A 21,829-nucleotide genomic window follows, 5' to 3' on the forward strand; every position below is an offset into this window, starting at 1 on the left:
AAACAGGAGACACGGAGCTGTCAGTGCAGGAAGACTCGGCACTGACAGCATGAATTATACTGGTAAGGGGGGACAGGGTTAACTGTGGGTCGGAGAGGAGAGGATGTGAATAGGAGAAACACTGTGTGTGTGTGTGTCTCTCTCTCTCTCTCTCTGTATGTCTGTCTCTCTCTGTCTGTGTGTGTGTCTCTCTCTCTGTATGTCTCTGTCTGTATGTCTCTCTCTCTGTCTGTATGTCTCTTTCTATCTGTCTGTCTGTATATCTCTCTCTGTATGCCTCTCTCTCTGTCTGTCTGTCTCTCTCTCTGTATGTATGTCTCTCTCTCTCTGTCTGTCTCTCTCTCTCTCTCTGTCTGTATGTCTCTCTCTGTCTGTCTGTATGTCTCTCTCTGTCTGTCTGTATGTCTCTCTCTGTCTGTCTGTATGTCTCTGTCTGTCTGTATGTCTCTCTCTGTCTGTCTCTCTCTGTATGTCTCTCTGTCTGTCTCTCTATCTGTCTGTCTCTCTGTCTGTCTGTCTCTCTGTATCTCTCTCTGTCTGTCTCTCTCTCTGTCTCTCTCTCTGTCTGTCTCTCTCTCTCTGTATGTATGTCTCTCTCTCTCTGCCTGTCTCTCTCTCTGTATGTCTTTCTCTCTCTCTCTCTGTATGTCTCTCTTTGTATGTATCCCTCTCTATCTGTCTGTCTCTCTCTGTCTATGTCTCTATGTCTATCTCTCTCCACCTCCTCTCATTTACTCCCTCCCCACCATGTCTCTCCTCTTTTTCTCCCTCTCTTCTGCTACAACCCCCCCCCTTTACACCTCGGCCCCTTCCATATAATCTCTCCCCCAAACACACACCTGTCACCCTCTCCTCCTGTGGTGGGGGGCCCTTTCAAAATTTTGCTATGGGGCCCAGAAGGTAGTAGTTACGCCTCTGATTACAGCACAGGTCACCAGAGGTAGACCGCACAGAGGAGACAGTAGTACTGTACAAGTACACAGTTAGACTGTTGTCCTAAGCTGAGAACAGAGTACACAGCAGCACTGAGGGAGACAGCCCCAGCAAATAAAATAATCAATTACAGGCAGCACAGCACACCAGAGGTAGACCGCACAGAGGAGACAGTAGTACTACAAGTACACAGTTAGACTACTACACAGCAGCACTGAGAGACAGCACCAGCGATTGCAAAAGCTCAAGGTCAAGCTCAAGTTTAAGCCCCAGCAGCAGCACCAACACACCCTCTCCCAACCCACTACTAGACTGGAGTGAAGATGGCGGGGCGCGGCAGCTGCTTATAAAGCCTCGCGAAATCCGACGCCGGGAGATGACGTTCTAATCACGCGGACGGACCGAGTCAGGCGGGAATCTCCGAGCGCTGCTCGGAATCGGGCTCGGAATGATGACGTCCGTGGGGGCTCGGATCTCTGAAATCCGAGCCCGCACATCTCTAGTTAGAAGGTAGCAGATTCAGCACAAGTTTGGAGTGAACAGTGAAGGTGCATGGATGCTTGCTGGGGCCATGGAATGGCTAGCTGTCATTTCCATGGTCCCCAGCTTTGGAAACAGCAGTCATGAGTTGCACCCCTTCTATGTAGAGAGCAGCAGCACCTGTGGGTGCTTTTCTGCAGAGTAACATGAGGAGAATGCAGCCCCTCACAGCACATGTGGGGAGTGCTGCCAGTCCCAGCAAGGCCAGTGAGAGGGTGATGCCCACCTGTAGAGGTGCCCTAGAAGAGTGCCAGGTGTGAGTCTCAGGAGAGGACGTATCTGGGTGAGTGGTCGAAGCCACGCGGCATGCTGAGTAGCCCCCCATTGACAAGAGTCCTTGTTATGTATGAGAGAGACAGTAACCTGTGATGTGTAGCACTACTGGTCCCAGGCTGCCCTGGTATGAACTGCTGTTCGCCATATTTATGCCGCTGCAATTAAGTGATGTGCTGGAGGAGGTGCCCTGATGTAACTGATGTAACCGATGCGATTAATGTGCTTCAGGAGATGGAATGATAAGTGACCTGATGTAATCATTATGCTTTGTGCTGGAGGAGAGTGCTCAGAAGTTTTCCCTGCTTCGTCCCTGATACATGTTAAATAAACCGTTTATTGCTGTTTTATGAGATGGCCTGGCGCCCAATTCTTTCTGCGCTGCACTGACACCTGAAGTCCACTCCCACAATGCAACCGTAATTAAACTCCTGATTATTCAGGGGACCCCCTGGTACCTGTGCCTTACCCATGACCAGCCGGAGGAAAGTAAGTGTGATGCACTATACACAGTGACTGCAGGTATTCATACCTAGTGCCAGTGGGGTTTTACACCTACTTTTAGGCTGCTCTCTCCGGGAGGGGGAAGACAGCTCCGAGGGGGTGTCATAAAGGGGTGGGATGGGGCAAAGCTTATAGGGAAGACTTCTGTTTTTTGGGGGGGAAAGGGGGGCAGAATGATCTTGTCATCATGGCCACACCCCCCACTATGCAATGCTGGTGATACAGGCATTGCATGGCAAGGGGGCGGGGCTACAATGACTCAATTTGCATCATTTGATCTCCACTGACCCCTCCCACAGAGGACTTGCCCGCCATTTTGGGAGCCTCCTGGCCTTTCCGAGTTGTAGTTTAGAGATTTCTTTCAGCTAACTATAAATCAGGCCTCTTATTCCCGGGAACATCTCTGTAGCGTATGTGAAAATCACTGGGAAAATTGCCCTTTTTTCTGCATTCAGATTTGTTTTCCTGTAAATACTGTATCAGGTACGACTAAGCCAAAAAGTGTTGTATATTCACACATAGGCCCTTATTCTGATTGAGTCGGACGGCTGCGTGTTCGGTCGGACGGCCGATGTATTGTGTTTGTGCATGTGCAGCGGCGTTTCTGCGCATGTGCGAACTCCTTGCATGTCCGAACATGACGTGAATTCCGTGCAGAAAATGATCGGTCGGAACCATCAGAACAAGGGGTGGAGAGGGGCGTGAAGGGCTGTTTGGGCTCATTACCATATGCGTACGCCCCGCGTTTCATGGGTTTTCCCATGAAACCGCTGGGCGTACGTATGGTTATCCGGCCGTGATGCACGTGTGGGGGGCGTACAGCTGACATAGCCGGATGCCAGCTGTCCGCCCATATCCCTGCTTTCGCACGGAGAAATGTCCGAGTGGTCTGGAGCACTCGGGGCTCCCTGACCTCTCGGTCCATCATTCGATGGTTGGCAACCATCGGAGGATGGGGGAGGTTCCTACAGATGGGGGAGGTGCTCGCATGAAACATCCACTCGCGGTCCGTTCGGTCGGCATTTTACCGCATTCGGATGGTGTGAGCGATCCGTACAGTAGGCGGGGCTAAGAACACTCGGTGGCCGTTCGAAAATACGCATCCATCCGAGTCAACTAGAATAAGGGCCATAGTGTAAGATGTTATCTAAGAAAACCCGGTAATATTAGTGGTAACTAATATGATCGGAACAGAAGCATCTACAAGTGTTTGTGTGACTCCATCCATGAGCAGGAAGTAGACTGTGTCTTAGACCATGTGAGAGGGAGCCTGGTGATAGGTCACTTCCTGCTGTTCTCAAAGAGGAAAGGGCGGTTCAAATCATTTCACACGGACAGGTCACATACAGTGTTCCATAGGGTTCCAATGTCTGAATTTTCTCCCAGTGGCCCAGAGACAGCCTATGTGGTCGGTTTATTTATTGTGACCATGAGGACAATTTTCCAAGAGGTCTCCAGAAACATGGCTTCCGCTCCTTGTTACAACAACTGATCTCAACCCGGACCACTCCAGATAACGGCAAAGTCATATAAACTGCAGAAATACATTATCACTCTGCTCATATACTGTATGGCAGAGTTCTTTAAAAAAGTGGATGTAAAAAAAAAGAAAAGAATATCAAGTTACCCAGAGATCAGTACATATTATTATTATTCCTCTACTGGAACTCAAGTGCTTTGTGGAACCTGATCATTAGCGTTCTCCAGTCCTCCTAACCAGTGATGTCTGTCACCTTCGATCCCGCTGCGCTAACACAAGCTCGCTGATCTGTAATTTTGTGCTTGGTATGCTCTGATTCACATTCAGCGGCATTACAAACTCAAATCCTCACATTTATTCTACAAGGGGCCGCGTGTATCATGGTATTAATCCCAGCTCTTCAGCATACTGTAAGATCAGCGTATTATATTTCACCAGTGATGTGTTTACTGACAAATAACGATATTTTTCAAAAACATCCAAGCCGTTCCTACTGTGGTATCACTTATAATAGAGTAGGCTTTTCTTTTCTCCTACATTTTATACTTCTATTATACTTAGTTATAATTTTAAGGGCTGAAGCAGTATTTATGATACATTTACTGACTTGCATTCAATGCCGATGGCCGCACAAGTTTTGGCAACTGCGCGTGCACCAAAAATCCCATACCACGATAGATGGCGATAGTGAGTCATGGATTCTGTGTATGGCTTGAGAAATCCACCCACATAGGAAAGAAAATGGTGTGACGACACCTAAGGGCTGCCAGTTGGGAGGCTGCTGCCCTGTGTATACAGCCCGGCTGGGGTTGGGGAGGCCAGTCCGACTGCCTACGGAGACAATTCCAGTGGGACTGTGGCAGCCAAGAAGTCCAGCGAGCCAGGAGGCCAGTGTCCAAATCTGAAGGCGGCAGAGAGGACCATAAATTTTGTTGGAACTCTTGTGTTCTAGATGGATCCTTTGATGGCCGGATGCAAATTGGCCATTTGGGTGGGATAAACAAACATTTTAAGAACCCTTGTTTTAGATTTTTGGTAGGAAGTATCTGCTTTAAAGGTCACAAAATCTAACATCGTACATTTATATGAGATAAATTCGCTAATTTGCAAAGTTGCAGATGACTGCAAGTAATTAGCTGCCACCCGGAAAGACAGAAAACCCGCCCCACCTGTGTGTGAATTGCAAATGGACCACTAACCAGCATCGTCTCCCAAATCTATACACAATTTCCAAACCATCTAAACGTTTTTGCAGTCTGGGGGTAAGTGAGTTGTTCTGACCCTTCCACTAATCTGCGACGGAAACCGGCTGAACAAGGCTGGTGCTGACAGACCTTCCCTTAAACTGCTTGGGCATGCCAGTGTTTTCTCAAATGTTGGATTCCTTTCAGTCAACCTGCGGTCGCATTGCATTTATGATCCATACACATTTTCTATTGCTAATGCCTACAGTACTTTTGCTCAGCCATTTGTTAATCGCTCGATTTGTGAATTGGTTGATTAGCGATCGAAGCTGAATTAGCCCCATAGATTTCAAAGTTATTGAAACTAAAATAGTGTGAACACGAAGTTTACACACCCATTTAACATTACTTCAGTATCGCCTGAATGTACCAAAGAAAGCAATTGGAGCGCCAATTTTTGCACCCGCCCCCCCCGCCGGAAAATATTGCCCCCCCCCCCTAAATTTAACCCTGCGTCCCACGCCCTGTCTTATAGTACCTGTCCCGGCCGTCACTCTGTGGCCGCCGGCCAGGAGCCGCAGATCTACTAGCAGACCAGCGCTCCTCCGGGCTCCCTATGACAAAATGTCCATCACAAAGTGGCCGCCCCCTACAGCAGACAGTTTTTAAGGATGCTAGAGGAGGCCGCCGCTGCCTCATCTAGTATTTAAAAAAAAACCTGTCTGCTCTAAGGGGGCGGCCATTTTGTGATGAACAATTTGTCATAAGGAGCCAGGAGGGCGCCGGACTAGTAGATCTGCGGCTCCCAGCTGGCGGCCACAGAGTGACGGCCGGGACAGGTAAGCTGCAGGTAGCGGCAGTGTAACAGCCCCGAAGACCCCGGCACCCACACTTACTTGGCGCCTCCCCGCCACCGCGGGGTCTGCAGGGCTATTGTTACGCCACTGTGTGGATGTAACTGTTTGGTTTAGGCTAACAAACATTTTAACTTTATTAAAAATATACATTTACAATGAACAATGGGCCTTATTTTGGTTCATTCTTTCTGACAAAATCCTTCTTAGATGGGCAAAACCATGTGCACTGCAGGTGGGGCAGATGTTACTTGTGCAGAGAGAATTAGATTTGGGTGGGGTTTTACTTCAAAGTGAGATCTATATTGCAGTGTAAAAATAAAGCAGTCAGTATTTTCCCTGCACAGAAACAAAATAACTCACCCAAATCTAATTCTCTCTGCACAAGTAACATCTGCCCCACCTGCAGTGCACATGGTTTTGCCCATCTAAGAAGGATTTTGTCAGAAAGAATGAACCAAAATAAGGCCCATTGTTCATTGTAAATGTATATTTTTAATAAAGTTAAAATGTTTGTTAGCCTAAACCAAACAGTTACATCCACACAGTGGACACAGAATACTTTTTAAGAAATATGCGTCCACTCGCGGGGCTCGCTTCGCTCGCCACGCTTCGGGCTCGGTGGCTCGCTGCGCTCGCCACGCTATATAAAATCAACTCTATGCCCACTTGGATAGTGGGGAAATGAACAGGACCTTCTTAACATTGAATCCTATGCAAAATCGCATCGAATCGCATCGCATCGCATCTGATTGTATGCCCTAAGGTAAGGCATACAATCACAAAATCGGCAGCCCAGATACTACATAAGTACCAAACTGTGGCCCTTATTCTGATCGGTGCGGATATATCCGCGTGCGTTCGGCCCGCCGATGTTTTGTGTCTGCGCATGTGCAGAGGCGTCTCTGTGCATGTGCGAGCGGGGCGTACGGTCAAATCCCGCATGATATGTGAACACTCCGAACAGGGGGTGGAGAGGGGCGTGAAGGGCTATTTGGGCTCATTACCATATGCATACGCCCCGCGTTTCATGGGCGTTCCCATGAAAACGCTGGGCGTACGTATGGTAATGCGGCCGTGACGCACGTGTAGGGGGCGGATATATGACATCGCCGGATGTCAGCTGCCCGCCCAGATCCCTGCTTTTGCACGGAAAAATGTCCGTGTGGTCTGAGGTTGCGGGAGCTGGTGGAGCACTCGGTCCTGCATTCGATGGTCTGCGACCATCGAATGATGGGGGAGGTTCCCTGAGATGGAGGAGGCGTATTCCGTGAAAAATACACGTGCGGTCCGTTCAGCCAGCTTCTTACCGCATACGGACGGAGTTGGCGATCCGTATGGAAGGCGGGGTTTCGCACGCACGGTCCTGGCCGCATAATCGGCTCCGGCCGCACCGATCAGAATAAGGGCCTGTGTGCTGTTACCATGAGCGATTTGCATTCTCTGCATCCGTAGCTGCTGACGTGGAGGTAATTTGCACTAAATATTCTATTTTCTACTGCACAATTGATTACTTTAAAAGCCGCCTGTATACATCACATGGAGGAAATTAAATGAACATTTGTATTGAATTACTTTGAAATGCAAATATATGCATAAAATGAGCATATGGTTTTATCCACAGGAATAAACTTTTCTATGAAATGAACACATGTTCGGACAAAACATTTCTGTTTTCTGATTTACATAATTGTGGGTTTATTTTTAGTTTAGTACATGAATATTTTGCCAGGGTTTCTCTAGAATTCAATTTGCTCATTAGAACAGTTTAATAGTACTTCCTGTGCTGTAAACATCTAGTTCCCTCTTCTGCGTTAATTCGGTACTTATGTAGTATCTGGGCTGCCGATTTCTAAATCGGGTCGGATCGGGAGATCGCATCGCATCGCATGCGACCATGCGATTCGATGCGATGCGATGCGATGCGATGACCCGATTTTTCCATAGGAATCAATGTTAAAATGGACTGAGTCCATTTTAACATGGAATTCAATGGGAAAAATGGGTCCTTTTCATACCCCTACTATCCAAGTGGGCATGGAGTTGGATATAAACCTGTGGCGAGCGTAGCGAGCCACCGAGCCCGAAGCGTGGCGAGCGAAGCGAGCCCCGCGAGGGGACGAATACCGTCCCCTCGCGGGGCTCGCTTCGCTCGCCACGCTTCGGGCTCGGTGGCTCGCTACGCTCGCCACAGGTTTATATCCAACTCCATGCCCACTTGGATAGTAGGGGTATGAAAAGGACCCATTTTTCCATAGGAATCATTTTAACATTGATTCCTATGGAAAAATCGGGTCATCGCATCCGATATCGGATGCGATGCGATGCGATGCGATGCGATATCGCATCGCATCGCATCTGATTGTATGCCTTAACTTAAGGCATACAATCAAAAAATCGGCAGCCCAGATACTACATAAGTACCGTTAATTCTATTGTCTTCCTTTCTCCACTCCGGCCACCTCTTCCCCTTCCCACCTCTGATGGTGTGTACACTACACACGGGTACAATCAGCATGAGATGTTGACTATATAGTCAAAATCGCGTGCAGATCGCACAGGTTTTTTACCTTGCGATCCCGATGCGCGCTCCCATGGCAGCACAAATCGAAACCCAGATATGCTGGGCTGCAATGACTGTATAGTGCAGATCTGCACTATATCGTCCAAATCGCATGCATGTCGGGTGGCTTGCAGCGCGATTCGATCCCGATGCGATCTGATCGCAGAGGGATCGAATAGCAAGCCTCATCGACCGTGTGTACACAATATGACCCTCATTTCTCTGCCTTTCTCATCTCTTCTATTTCCCACCTCTGACCCTTTTCTCCCTGCCCTTCTCATCTCTTCTCCTACATACCTCTGACCCTCTTCTCCCTGCCTTTTTCATCTCTTCTCCTACACACCTCTGGCCCTCTTCTCCCTGCCTTTCTCATCTCTTCCACTTCGCACCTCTGACCGTCTTCTCCCTGCCTTTCTCATCTCTTCCACTTCCCACCTCTGACCGTCTTCTCCCTGCCTTTCTCATCTCTTCTCCTACACACAGTGGCGTAGCTAGGGTGGAGCCGGTGGAGCACGTGCTCCAGGCGCCGTGATATCACCTGGCGCCGGAGCCATGCACTCTGCTGCCGGCTCCCCCGCCGTTCCCCACTGTGCCGGCTGGAGACGGAGTCCCGGGTTCACATGAACGTAAGGGACTCCGTTTTTAAAAATGAACGGGTCCAGCGCCCCACGCTGATTGGACGGGCAGGGCAGGATCGATGGATTCCCGGGTGGCGGCAGCAGCGCGGACCGTGAGCATGACATTTGAGGGACCTACTGCAGTGGGGAAGAGTGATTGCTGCACACTCAACAATCGCCTGACTTGGACACAGGCGCCCGCGCCACAGAATCCTGGCATGAGCTCCTACACTGGTGAGTCTCCCTCTGAGCCTCCCCACTCCTGCTGCCTCAAGGTTCACAGCAGTGCTCAGCTGCAGCTACCTGTGTCAGAGAGCCCAACGCTCCATCCCAGGTGACGCAGTTCCCCTCTCTGCCCCAACTCTCCCCACAGGCTGTCAGGAGACCTCATCATCTTGAATTCTCTACCTCTCTCCCTTAGACACTCCACCTCTTTCCTTTTTTGTATTATACTGTATTTAAATCCCTACCTGACCTGCCAACCATTTTACCAGCCCTTTGCCAGTGTGTTTTCTCTCTCTCTCTCTCTCTCTCTCTCATATAAGCAGAAGTAGTGGGGCATAATGGTGTGTGGCATGTTGCGTAATGGGCATTATGGTGTGCGTAATCCTGGCACAGTAGGTCAAGGTGCCTCTAGCTGGTGCAGTGTGGGACCCAGAAAAGGACAGTTAGGACCCCATTTTTGGGACGTGAGTGGTCCCAGGGACTCACTATTTTTTGGCACTTGTGTCAAATGTGTAATGGGCATTATGGTTTGTTATATAATTATGGTATGTGGCTTTATGTGTAATGGCTATTACAAAGTTCACTAAAATGTGCTATGGGCATTACTGTATGTGGTATAATGTTAGGCCACGCCCCCTTTATCACCACACAAGAACCCCGCATACTAAAAATCGGGGGGGGGGGGGGGGGCGCGAAACATGCCCTTGCTCCGCGCACCGTGGCACCTAGCTACACCACTGCCTACACACCTCTGACCCTCTTCTCTCTGCCTTTCTCATCTCTTCCACTTCCCACCTCTGACCGTCTTTTCCCTGCCTTTCTCATCTCTTCCACTTCCCACCTCTGATCGGCTTCTCCCTGCCTTTCTCATCTCTTCCACTTCCCACCTCTGACCGTCTTCTCCCTGCCTTTCTCATCTCTTCCACTTCCCACCTCTGATCGGCTTCTCCCTGCCTTTCTCATCTCTTCCACTTCCCACCGCTGAACCTCTTCTCCCTGCCTTTCTCATCTCTTCCAATTCCCATCTCTGACCCTCTTCTCCCTGCCTTTCTCATCTCTTCCACTTCCCACCTCTGACCGTCTTCTCCCTGCCTTTATCATCTCTTCCACTTCCCACCTCTGACCGTCTTCTCCCTGCCTTTCTCATCTCTTCCACTTCCCACCTCTGACCGTCTTCTCCCTGCCTTTCTCATCTCTTCCACTTCCCATCTCTGACCCTCTTCTCCCTGCCTTTCTCATCTCTTCCACTTCCCACCTCTGACCGTCTTCTCCCTGCCTTTCTCATCTCTTCCACTTCCCACCTCTGACCGTCTTCTCCCTGCCTTTCTCATCTCTTCCACTTCCCACCTCTGACCGTCTTCTCCCTGCCTTTCTCATCTCTTCTCCTACACACCTCTGGCCCTCTTCTCCCTGCCTTTCTCATCTCTTCCACTTCCCACCTCTGACCGTCTTCTCCCTGCCTTTCTCATCTCTTCTCCTACATACCTCTGACCCTCTTCTCCCTGCCTTTCTCATCTCTTCTCCTACACACCTCTGGCCCTCTTCTCCCTGCCTTTCTCTTCTCTTCCACTTCCCACCTCTGACCGTCTTCTCCCTGCCTTTCTCATCTCTTCTCCTACATAACTCTGACCCTCTTCTCTCTGCCTTTCTCATCATTTCTCCTACACACCTCTGACCGTCTTCTCCCTGCCTTTCTCATCTCTTCCACTTCCCACCTCTGACCATCTTCTCCCTGCCTTTCTGATCTCTTCTCCTAAACACCTCCGGCCTTCTGCTCCCTGCCTTTCTCATCTCTTCTCATACACACCTCTGACCCTCTTCTCCCTGCCTTTCTCATCTCTTCTCCTACACACCTCTGACCGTCTTCTCCCTGCCTTTCTCATCTCTTCTCCTACACACCTCTGACCGTCTTCTCCCTGCCTTTCTCATCTCTTCTCCTACACACCTCTGACTGTCTTCTCCCTGCCTTTCTCATCTCTTCTCCTACACACCTCCGGCCCTCTGGTCCCTGCCTTTCTCATCTCTTCTCCTACACACCTCTGACCATCTTCTCCCTGCCTTTCTCATCTCTTCTCCTACATACCGCTGACCCTCTTCTCCCTGCCTTTCTCATCTCTTCTCCTACACACCTCTGACTGTCTTCTCCCTGCCTTTCTCATTTCTTCCACTTCCCACCTCTGACCATCTTCTCCCTGCCTTTCTCATCTCTTCTCCTAGACACCTCTGACCCTCTTCTCCCTGCCTTTCTCATCTCTTCTCCTACACACCTCCGGCCCTCTGCTCCCTGCCTTTCTCATCTCTTCTCATACACACCTCTGACCCTCTTCTCCCTGCCTTTCTCATCTCTTCTCATACACACCTCTGACCTCTCATCTCTTCTCCTACACACCTCCGGCCCTCTGCTCCCTGCCTTTCTCATCTCTTCTCATACACACCTCTGACCCTCTTCTCCCTGCCTTTCTCATCTCTTCTCCTACACACCTCTGACCGTCTTCTCCCTGCCTTTCTCATCTCTTCTCCTACACACCTCTGTCCCTCTTCTCCCTGCCTTTCTCATCTCTTCTCCTACACACCTCTGACCGTCTTCTTCCTGCCTTTCTCATCTCTTCTCCTAAACACCTCTGACCCTCTTCTCCCTGCCTTTCTCATCTCTTCTCCTACACACCTCTGACCGTCTTCTCCCTGCCTTTCTCATCTCTTCTCCTACACACCTCTGACTGTCTTCTCCTTGCCTTTCTCATCTCTTCTCCTACACACCTCTTGCCCTCTGGTCCCTGCCTTTCTCATCTCTTCTCCTACACACCTCTGACCCTCTTCTCCCTGCCTTTCTCATCTCTTCTCCTACACACCTCTGACCGTCTTCTCCCTGCCTTTCTCATCTCTTCTCCTACATACCTCTGACCCTCTTCTCCCTGCCTTTCTCATCTCTTCTCCTACACACCCCTGACTGTCTTCTCCCTGCCTTTCTCATCTATTCCACTTACCACCTCTGACCATCTTCTCCCTGCCTTTCTCATCTCTTCTCCTACACACCTCTGACCCTCTTCTCCCTGCCTTTCTCATCTCTTCTCCTACACACCTCCAGCCCTCTGCTCCCTGCCTTTCTCATCTCTTCTCCTACACAACTCTGTCCCTCTTCTCCCTGCCTTTCTCATCTCTTCTCATACACACCTCTGACCCTCTTCTCCCTGCCTTTCTCATCTCTTCTCCTACACACCTCTGACCGTCTTCTCCCTACCTTTCTCATCTCTTCTCCTACACACCTCTGACCGTCTTCTCCCTGCCTTTCTCATCTCTTCTCCTACACACCTCTGACCCTCTTCTCCCTGCCTTTCTCATCTCTTCTCCTACACACCTCTGTCCCTCTTTTCCCGGCTCTTCTCATCTCTTCTCCTACACACCTCTGACCGTCTTCTCCCTGCCTTTCTCATCTCTTCTCCTACACACCTCCGGCCCTCTTTTCCCTGCCTTTCTCATCTCTTCTCCTACACACCTCTGACTGTCTTCTCCCTGCCTTTCTCATCTCTTCTCCTACACACCTCTGACCCTCTGCTCCCTGCCTTTCTCATCTCTTCTCCTACACACCTCTGGCCCTCTTCTCCCTGCCTTTCTCATCTCTTCTCCTACACACCTCTGACTGTCTTCTCCCTGCCTTTCTCATCTCTTCTCCTACACACCTCTGACCCTCTGCTCCCTGCCTTTCTCATCTCTTCTCCTACACACCTCTGTCCCTCTTCTCCCTGCCTTTCTCATCTCTTCTCCTACACACCTCTGGCCCTCTTCTCCCTGCCTTTCTCATCTCTTCTCCTTTCCACCTCTGACCCACTGCTCTCTGCCCTTCTGATGAGTTCACATCTCATCCTTTACCCTCCCCATTTCATTTCCATCACCTCTGTACTATATGCCTGCTTAATTTCTTACATTTATTTCCATTCTGTTTAATATTTCCATCCTTTTAGTTTTTTCTCTTTCAATATTAATATGTTCAGCTAACCCTGACATAATCCACATGATAATCTAAATATTAAGTTGTGACACTTGAAGTAAATGATCACTGTGACTATATAAGACATAAATAATGCTCCAGCAGGAAGTACTTTAGGTGACATTAGTCATGGTCCATAGGTGACCCTCTAATATCATTGTAGCGTCCTCTGACTCACAATCCATGCTGACACATTTGTAAAAAGTTCAACATATACAGTTTGAATTGAAATTGAAATAATTGTCTTACATGATGTTATATCTGTTATATGCATTATATCACATTTACAGGAAGGTCTTAAGTAATAAGGAAATTAATATTATACCCCGTTCTCACTGCCGCAAAATTCCGGGATTTTGCCAGGGCATGCAGTAATTTCCCATGTTGTGGCTCAGTGTGAATGGGTGCGAAATTCCCAGGTGTTATGCCCCTGTAATTGCACATGGGTTTTTCGCAGAGTTATTCCTGGGAATTGCACGGGTGTCCTCCAGTGTGAACCGGCGCGACCCAGGTTTTTCACACAGGATGTAAAAAAGTAAGCTGATTGGGGAATGAGATCAGGTGACATGTGGAGGGATGAGGAGGTGCTGGAGCTGCTGGCTGTGAGAGGGGAGGAGGAAATAAAGAAGCAAGTGACTCAACCGGAGGAAGAGTGGTGGTGCCCGCATGGACAATTGAAGCTGCTCTTTAAACAGACAATCAAAGATGCTCTTTCAACAGCCAATAAGAGCTGCTCTTAGATTCCTCACACTTGTTGGCAGGGCAGACCAGGGAACCAGTGTGAATGGGGCAGACACAGGAATTCCCAGGTCTAAGGTGCAGTATGAACAGGGTCTGCGAGCTGAGATGTGCCCCGCCAAAAACCCGGCAACAAAAACCTGGGTTTTTGCATGGGGCGGCAATGAGACCATGGTATTATTCACACTCCTGAGTTATTCCTTCATGGTGTTACCTGTCCGCCTCTGAAGGTCTATTAGCTGTGTCTCCAGTAATGAACTGTCCTGTCCTCTTGTACAGGAGTCACCAAGCAAGGAATGGTCTGAGGTGGACAATTAATCTGACGAAATTAGGAAACCTTTGTGTAATGCCTTTGGCTCTGCACCAGATGGGAATTCACTTACCGTATCTTAATCAGCCTCTGATTGCTGCACTGATGCACAAGACAAGCCGCCCTTACAGGTACATTGGCAGCTTCAATATCATTTACTGTCAATTAAAAAGGGCGTTTAGTCCCGTTGTGACCGGAGCCCTTGTCATTGTGTAATTGCTATTATAAAAAGTGCTGCTCTTAGCACTTACACAAAGATGGACGTTTAATGGTGTGTACTAATGGAAGGCATGTAGGAGAAGGATGCAGTTTGGGGATATTCCTGGTTTTAGGGACACATTGTAAGAGAAATACATTGTTTCCCCCAGCGCACTGATACCCCTTTCACACCGCACAAATAACCCGGGTCTGACACAGGCTGTTGACGATTCAACCGGGGTCTCTGTGCTGTCTGAAAGGGCCATTTGAAAAGGTTAAAAGAAGGGTTAATCGGGTTGCTGGCCAGTGTAAACAGGTAAAAAAATATTCAATTTAGAATATATTCGGGTGCCTATGTACAAACAGGTAACCCGGGTTGAGCAACCCGGGTCCTGTTCATACTATATGGAGGAGGCAGCTCCAAGGGCTGCCTCCTCTCCCGCCCCCGATGATGAGCTGACGCTCCGCCTCCTTTATGACATCAGTGACCTGGTTTATTGTCATTCACTGTGTGGGCTTATCATCGCAACTGCCAGAATAATGATTTTCTTTTTACTATACTATAATGGAATAATATAAGCACAAGGATTAGTACATCAGTCAGATATGCCTACAGTATGCTGGTAATACACGCCTGAGCAGCCCATTTATTTCAGTTGATGTAATTCACTGTAATACTGAGAGAAGATGAATGGTATGTATGCCGCATATTGATTGACTAGCCATTATCATACTGTCAGAACGCGCCCTGATAAAAGCCGCGGGGAGCTGCTTATTTCCCATATTCCAAAAGCTCCATAAGCGGATTACAGTAAACACATAATAACATTCACAGTAACATAAAACATCTACACTAAAATAGGATCTTCTCATTTACTGGTCAGATTGGGCCGCTATGCCCTAAATGTATGGGTCAATCCTATTAGCCGCCATAGGTGCGAGATATCACGGAAGCGGTTGCAGTTTACAAAAGTGATCACTGCCCCATAGGGGTACAAGCACCTGTTACATCTGCCCCACCTGCAGTGGTGTTGTCCATCTACAAAAATTGCAGCCTTGCTAACAGGTGTGAATAAGGTCCTTGGTTGGGGGCCAGGAGCAGAACTAGCTAAGGGGCCTACTGTATGTGCAGGAAGCTGGGTGGATTGATAGGATTCCTTCTCAAGGATAAGCGTGAGCTGACTAAAGGACAATTGGAGGCTATGGATGACACAGGAGTAGCTAGTGAAAGACTTAAGGTGTCCATACACTAGTAAGATTTATCTGCAGATCTGGCTGGTTGGAACAAAAACATGGGCCCTTATTCTGGTAGGTGCGGATATGTCCGCGTGCGTTCGTTCCGCCGATGTTTTGTGTTTGCGCATGTGCAGAGGCATATCTGCGCATGTGCGAAAGGGACATACATCCAAATTCCGCATGAATTGTTTACACTACGAACAGGGGGAGGAGAGGGGCGTGAAGGGCTGTTTGGCCTCATTAACATATGCATACGCCCCGCGTTTCATGGGCGTTCCCATGAAAACGCTGGGCGTATGTATGGTAATGCGGCCGTGACGCACGTGTAGGGGGCGGACATATGACATTGCCGGATGTCAGCTGCCCGCCCAGATCCCTGCTTTTGCACGGAGAAATGCCCGAGTGGTCTGAGCTCGCGGGAGCTGCCTGACCACTCGGTCCTGCATTCGATGGTATGCGACCATCGAATGATGGGGGAGGTTCCCAGAGATGGAGGAGGTGTATTCATGAGAAATCCACTCGTGCTCCGTGCGGTCAGCGGCTTACCGCATTCGGACGGAGTGAACGATCCGTACGGAAGGCGGGGTTTAGGACGCACGGTCCTGGCCGCATATTCGGCTCCGGCCGCACAGACCAGAATAAGGCCCATGGTTATGGATAAGTGACAGTTTGGCAGTTTTCCAGCATTTCCAAGCAAATGGTCAACTGTCATTTGCTCGCATCCATAACCATGTTTTTGTTCCAACCAGACAGATCTGCAGATAAATCTGCGTGTGTATGGCCACCTTTAAATAGTCTGATTGCTAGGGATCGGATCCGGTGAGGTCGGCCGGACTGGAATTAGATAACTGGAAGCGGTTACTGAAACATAATAATGCCGGTATATTTGGCTGGTCTAGAACTGATCCGAACAGATACCGGAATGCTTGGCCCAGACTGGAACCGGATGCTGAGCCGGATTTGGACCTGTGTGCTTAACCGGACTGGATCCAGATTTTCTTGGCTAGACTGGAACCGGAGTACTTAGCTGGACTGGAACCATAGTGCGTCACCAAACATGGGTCATGATGTGCCCCTGACTGTACTCCATCCTATGGAAGAGAGGTCCAGGTTTCGAAGAGGGAACCGCTCCTTCCTCTCCATTTTGAAACCATCTCTGGTAGAATAAATGCCTGAACTCAGTGAGGTCTATGCGCCGAACCCACAACTCGCCATTGCCAAGCCCCGCACTATGACATCACTATGACATCACCGATGTATCAGTTAACTATAAGAATATGTGCTCTGTAGATTCATAGGGGTCAATTAACTGATGCTTCTAAAAATGAAAATAGATGGTGTATCCCATAGCAACCAAGTAGATGCTGCCTATCATTTTGTAGGATGCATTTGAGAATTGAATCTGATTGGTTGCTACGGGAAACATCCCGTTTTCAGTTCTAGAAGTTTTAGTAAATTGACCCCATAGTTTCCCTACGTGAGTGGAGACTACTGTATTTTGTGTGACTCATCTGAGATAATTGGCAGGAACGACACCTGCTGACTATTATCCTCCTTACTGTATATTTTTATCCTAATTGGGAAATTCATTAGAAATTCACTGAAATGTCCTTAGAGACACAGATATGTTAATCTAATTACCTGACCAATTGTATCCTTTAAAAAAGTTTAACTAGCGTTCCAGGGCTGTACCCCCTTTTTCCCCAGGTAGGGAACGAGGCATCAATCAAGTGGGCTGATTATCAGGCCTGTCCGGTTTCTAATGCTCTAAGTGCCCCCCACACCTCCCCCCATTCAGTCATGTGACGTGTGCTGATAGAATTCTTTGTATATTGCTTTCCGCCCACAAGGTGGCTGCCATCCCCTGGGTGTCCTCGGCAGGTGCACTGACAATCAACACCGGCGCCTGGAAAAGTCTCTGTAAAATCATTAATTTTTCTCTTTCAAAATTCTCTCAGTATCTCCCAGGTAATGAATTCGCTAACCTAATTTTTTTTTTTAATTGAGTCTTTATTTAACTTTTTCAAATCATTAAAATACATACAAAATAACGAATACAATACACATCATACACATATACATACACATACACATACATAGTCAGGGCTTGTGATCTTTTTTTCTACACATTGAGGCTACACTAACTGATGGATATATAACTGATTTACTTAAGGGACCAACTAACAGAGCCTTCTGGGGGGGAGTTGTTACTTCCTATCCATATCGTTATATACGTTCTTCGCGATATTGACAAACAAGTACAGACACTACACATTACTACTGTCTACGCAAGAATTACTCACTTTAAGGCCTGTACCTCTCTACACATTAGAGCTGCACATTATATTAGAGAAACATAGTACTATAATTAGAGCACCTACTACGAATTAGGGGGGTTTAACCCTTACCATGCCATGAGGAATCCCAAGGGGGGCAGGGGTCAATCAGCTGATCGGCCGACAGGTCGTATTCCCTAAACGCACTATAGGAGACGAGCATACTTTCTGGCTACTATGTAGGCCATCATATCTTACAACCTATGCCACTATCTTATGAAAAATAAATACAACCAAAAAAAAAAAAAAAAAAAGGAAACAGCAACCGTGTTCTGTGCTTATAAACATACCACACTATTATATAAAAAATTTTTTTTTTTTTTTTTTTTTTTTTCAAGGATGCATACTAAATATAATATAATATAAATAACAAAATAGTATCATTTCAAATTCTACTTCAACCCAAAGTGACTATTCGGACTCCACCTAAATCCCCTTAAACAATAATCGAAGGAGAACTAATCCCCAAAACTATTCGTGCTAAAAATACTTCTTACAACTACACAACATACATTATACACCCTCTCTACCCCTTAAATTGATAATGTGAGGACTGGTGTCACAAATTCCATATTGAATAAAATTTAGTGCTAAGGCCTTTAGAGGCATAATAAAATTTCTCATGCTCAAAAGTGATGTTCACAAGGTTTGTCCATTCTGTAAACAACGGACCTTCTTTCGCCATCCAATAACGTGCCACTATTACCTTAGCTAGTGCCACAAGTTGCGTCAATAGAGAACGATACTCTTTTGTGCCTGTTTCCTCCTGCCAAAGCCCCATGATATAGTTGATATCAGAAAAGGCAACTTGTGTCACCCCCAGATCCTTAAGGGCCATACCTACGTTGTCCCAAAAGCGGGCAACTTTATTACACTCTCTGATAAGGTGCCAAAAGGTTGCCCCATTCTCCCCGCACTTGGGACATCTATCATTGTCCAATCCTCCTATCTTTTTTAATTTAGTCGGGGTCATATACGTCCTATGTAGAATATTAAACTGGACCTGTTGCACCCTAGTGGAGTTTGTTGCCTTTTTTGGGAGGGCTAAGATTATTGGCCAGTTATTTTCATTTATCTCGGGTATATCGTGGGCCCATTTCAATCTTAATTGGCTAAGTCCATCATCTGTCGTACATGCAAAGAGGAATTTATAAAGTTTCGCCACCGCATTCTGCGTTGTTATCTTCCTAAGAAACACCTTAATGGGAGTCTCAGTTAGCCACCCATCACTTTCTCTTCCCCATCCATTTAAGGCACTCCTTAATTGGAGGAATCTATAAAACATGGACTGCGGTAGCTCATATTCCGCCTGGAGCTGGCAGAATGATTTAAGAACCCTGTCCTGATAGAACTGACCTAGTGCGCTAAGACCGTACTGACACCACAGTCTCCCCCCCTGCTGTCTCATCAACTCCTTCATTGAGGGGAAGAATGTAATGGATGCTTCAGGGTCCACTTCCTGCCAATTCTCCAGCCTACACACTGCTCTCCAGATTTTAACGGCTTGGGATACAATAGGGGAATATTTCCTCCAACAGGGGCTGGCAAGTAGTATTTGCAGGGGCGTGGCACTAGGGTCGATACAGCTAATTAGTTTACTGAGTTCCAAAGTTTGTTCCTCAGGACCCACCCATGCCCTTAGATGCACCAGTTGGGCCGCATAATAATACTTCTTAAAATTAGGGAGGGCCAGACCCCCGCCCTCACGGGTTCTACATAGCGTTGCTAGTTTTACTCTTGGACGCTTATTACCCCATATAAATGAGGAAATTATGCTGTCCAAATTTCTAAAATATTCGTCTTTGATAAAAATGGGAGAATGTTGCAACTGGTATAATATTTTGGGTAAAATTACCATTTTCAACATGTTCACCCGTCCCATTATTGAAAGAGGCAGTCTGGCCCAACACTTCAATCTTGACTTAGTTTCCTGAATTGTTGCTACAATATTATCCCGTAGATAGTCCTCGGCTGTCGCCGAGACCCTAACCCCCATATATGTGAACCCTTGGACTTCTACTAGTGGCCCCTCTTGTGCCCTGTTATCCCCCCCGCTGCTGTTACCCGTATATAGCAGATTTGATTTACTCCAATTAACATTAAGCCCAGATATTTCCCCGAATTGACTCAGAGAATTAATAACTACTGGAAGATCTTTATTTGGGTCCGCTAGTCCGACCAATAAGTCGTCGGCGTACAGCGAAACCAAATTATATCTTGTGTCCCTACCGGGGTCATAATGATATATTTTTGCTCTTAGGAGGCAGGCCAAAGGTTCAACAGCTATTGCGAAAATTAAAGGGGACAGGGGACACCCCTGACGGGTTCCTCTGAATAATGGAAATGATTGAGACGTATACCCGTTGATGGAGACTCTGGCCCTGGGGTTTTTATACAACAATTTTAGCCACCGTACAAACCCTGGTCCGAACCCAAACGCATCTAGTGTGTTCCACAAGTACTCCCATTCGACAGAATCGAATGCCTTGTTTGCATCAAATGAGGCCACCGCTGCCCCCACCCCCCTTACCTTCATATATTGTATATATGTAAAGACCCTTCTAACGTTGACTGCCGTAGACTTCCCCCGCATAAACCCTGTTTGATCCGGGTGTACAATGTCATGAATTACGTTATTTAATCTATTTGCCAGGACCTTCGCAATGATCTTAGCGTCTGTCGGCATCAGGGAAATAGGTCTATATGAGTCAACGTTAGAAGGGTCCTTGCCCTTTTTGGGAATAAAGACTATGGAGGACTCCTTCATTGAGTCCGGTAATTCATCCCCCTGTTCCAGCCCTTGGCAAAGGGCCACCACCCGGGGAGCTAGTATACTACTAAATTTTTGGAAAACCTCACCCGGAAGCCCATCAAGACCGGGAGCTTTGCCCCGGGGCAGGTTCCCGATTACATTTCCTATTTCTTCCAGGGTGAATGGGGCATCTAAGGCTTCCTTGGCATCCGTACCCACCTGGGGGAGATTCAGATCTGCAAAAAAATCCCTTAATTCCTCCCTACCGTGGCTCTGAACCGATTGGTAAACTTTGCTGAAATGTGCCACAAATTCGTCTACAATTTCAACGGTAGATATCAGAGTCTCCCCCTGGTCTGTCCGGATGCAAGATATAATATTAGAAGGCCTATCCATTTTCAGTAGTAGGGCCATATACTTGCCCGCTTTATCTGACCCCGCATACCCCTGGTGCGCCCGAGTGCCCAGTCTACGATAGTTTACACCTTGCAAGTACTCCAGCCATTCTGTCTGCCGTCTTAGCCATTCGACCCTATCCGCTTCGAGATGGCTGGTCTGATATGTATGTTCTGATTCCAGCGATCGCGCCTCAAGTTCCCGCACCCTCTCACGGTGCAGCCCCTTGAGGCGTGAGATTTTCTTAATAAGTATTCCACGCATATAGGCTTTAAGTGTATCCCATATAACCACATTGGGTGCTGACCCCTCGTTAGCCTCCAGGAAGACAAGAATTTCTTCCTCTATCTCCTGCTGGCTCAGCTGGGACAGCCAGAATGGCTGGAGCTTCCAGTGTCTATACCCTGTCGGTTCTGACATATCCAGCTTCATAACCAACGGGGAGTGGTCTGAAATTCCACGTGCTTTATAATCTATATCGATAATTTTATTTAATAGACTATCTGACACTAAGATCAAGTCTATTCTCGAAAAAACTTTATAAGTGGCTGAATAACACGAATATTGACGGGTTTCTGGATGTCTGATTCTCCAAGGATCATGCCACTTAATCCCCTCAATAAATTCCGCAAATCTGGTTCCCCCTTTGCTGACCATATCACTGGACCTATGCCATCTATCCAACAGAGGGGAGATAGTATTATT

This window comes from Crinia signifera, chromosome 4 (genome assembly GCF_055691185.1).
Source record: "Crinia signifera chromosome 4, ASM5569118v1, whole genome shotgun sequence".
NCBI classification, from domain to species: Eukaryota; Metazoa; Chordata; class Amphibia; order Anura; family Myobatrachidae; genus Crinia; species Crinia signifera.